This window comes from Chinchilla lanigera, unplaced genomic scaffold, assembly GCF_000276665.1.
Source record: "Chinchilla lanigera isolate Chin_1 unplaced genomic scaffold, ChiLan1.0 scaffold00034, whole genome shotgun sequence".
Lineage (NCBI taxonomy): Eukaryota > Metazoa > Chordata > Mammalia > Rodentia > Chinchillidae > Chinchilla > Chinchilla lanigera.
This window is the reverse complement of record NW_004955435.1, coordinates 16,332,393-16,334,381: the sequence shown is the minus strand read 5'-3', so window position 1 is coordinate 16,334,381 and position 1,989 is coordinate 16,332,393.

The window sequence follows — 1,989 nt, the reverse complement described above, 5'->3', positions numbered from 1 at the left end:
CTTATTTGAGGCAACTCTAAAATTTAATCTTGCTCATTGTTATTTGTAATGTACTATCAAACATTGTTACTGAAACATTTATGAGTAGAAATATTGGTTATATTGGTGGAGAGTTTTCTTGTTTTAGTACTGGGGAGTGAACCTATGGCCTTGCACTGAGCTACATCCCCACCCTTTTTAAATTTTTTTTTTTTTTTTTTTTTCAGACAGGCTCTTGCTAAGTCACTAAGTAGCTCTGGCTGGGCTTGAACTTGTGGGAGGTTTTATAATAAAATGCTAAAATATTTTTCTAGCATCAGTAGTTGCCAGGCATATGTGCCTAATAGCTAAATATTTAGGAAATTTAAAGCATAAAACTTGGGAAACATGTTGGCTAGTCCAGCCACATAGTATTTGTCAATACCTCTTGGTTACCTTTTCTGGAATACTTACTGGAAGCCAAGTATTTGAGCATTGTTTTCACTAATTTACTGTTTGCTCCCCTGTTCAAAGATGTTTTGCGTGGATATAGACATTACCCATTTTGAATTATTTCTCTAACTGTAAAAGTATTAAAACCTAAAAAGTTATGTATTCATGGCACCTTATTAATGCTAAACATCTTATTAACTATAGACAGATACTTCAAGCATCAACTGAATGCAGCTTATTTTTTTTTTAAAGCTTGATTATATCATACTGTGAGGCTGTTAGAATCTTTGTGTTTGTGTGTGTGTTTCGTTTGCTTGGGGGGCGGTTGGTGGTGCTGGGGATTGAACCTAGGGCCTCAGGCATGCTAAGCAGACTACCACCTTGCTCCACTGCCAACCCCCTGGGGTCTTCTTTTCCTTTCTTCCTGGAATTTTTCCTCTTCAATTTTGGTAGTTTCATCTATATTTGCTTTCAACTATAAATGAGATGTTCAGCATAGATAAAATGTTTGTCGTTTTTTGTTTTGGTTTTACATTTTTTTTTCTTCAGTGTTTGCGAATTCAAGTGTGCCAAAATAATGTGGCTGTAGGCAAACCAATAAAGATAAGATTTGGAGAGACGTTGTAAAGTATGCATACTTTCAGTAAGCAATTCCTTTTTTTTCTCCTGAGGCGGCTTAAAAAGAAAATTATGTTATATTTAGAATTATTGGACACTTTTATTCTGGACACAAACCTGAAGTTTTATGAGCTTTTTTACCACCGAAATGTAGAAAAATGAGTTCAGTATAAAGACAAGAAAGAGAGTGGACTAGAATGAAACCAAATACTTTTTAACCTAATGTCTGAAAAATTGAGGCAGAAAAATACATTCAATGAATTATATTCAATGCATTTAAAATATTGTAATTAATAGGTGAAAGATTTAAAATTTTGTGTGAGGCTGACTTTCAAATAAAGTATTCATTTTATTTTTAGAAAAATATTTCTTCCTCAATGTTTATTTTCATTTTTATTGTTTCAGTTTGGCGCTTGCTGAATATTAAATCATCCAGCCTATATGCCTTGAGATTTGTGTATATGGCTTGTTCTACACATAGATTTTCTCCATCTCCGCTCTTTGCTTTTTGATAAGTAGGAGGGCAGTTTTGAAGCCGCTCTTGATTGAACTAACAGCAGTTAGCCTTAAGAACAGAATGAAAAACCATTTCAATGAGTGTTACAGCAGATGCAGGAGGAATTAGAGGGCAGAACGCTGCAGAGATGCTTGGACCCAGTTTGGACTCTGCCGTCTTCCATGGACCCAAGTATAACCTGTGTGTCTTCTATAAAAATGAAGGTTACCATTGGTGAGGAACATAAGTAACTGAAGTGTAAAATATAGTAAGAAAGCAAATATAAAGTATTATCCTCCCCATCCCAAAGCTGTATTCACATGGCAGACCCTGCTTAATATTTGTGTAGGCTGGGGGTTGTGCACACCTGTAATCCCAGCACTAAGGAGGCTGAGATGAGAATCGCCCTGAGTTCGAGCCAGCCTGGACTATATAAGTGAGCTCAAGGCCAGCCTGCACTATAT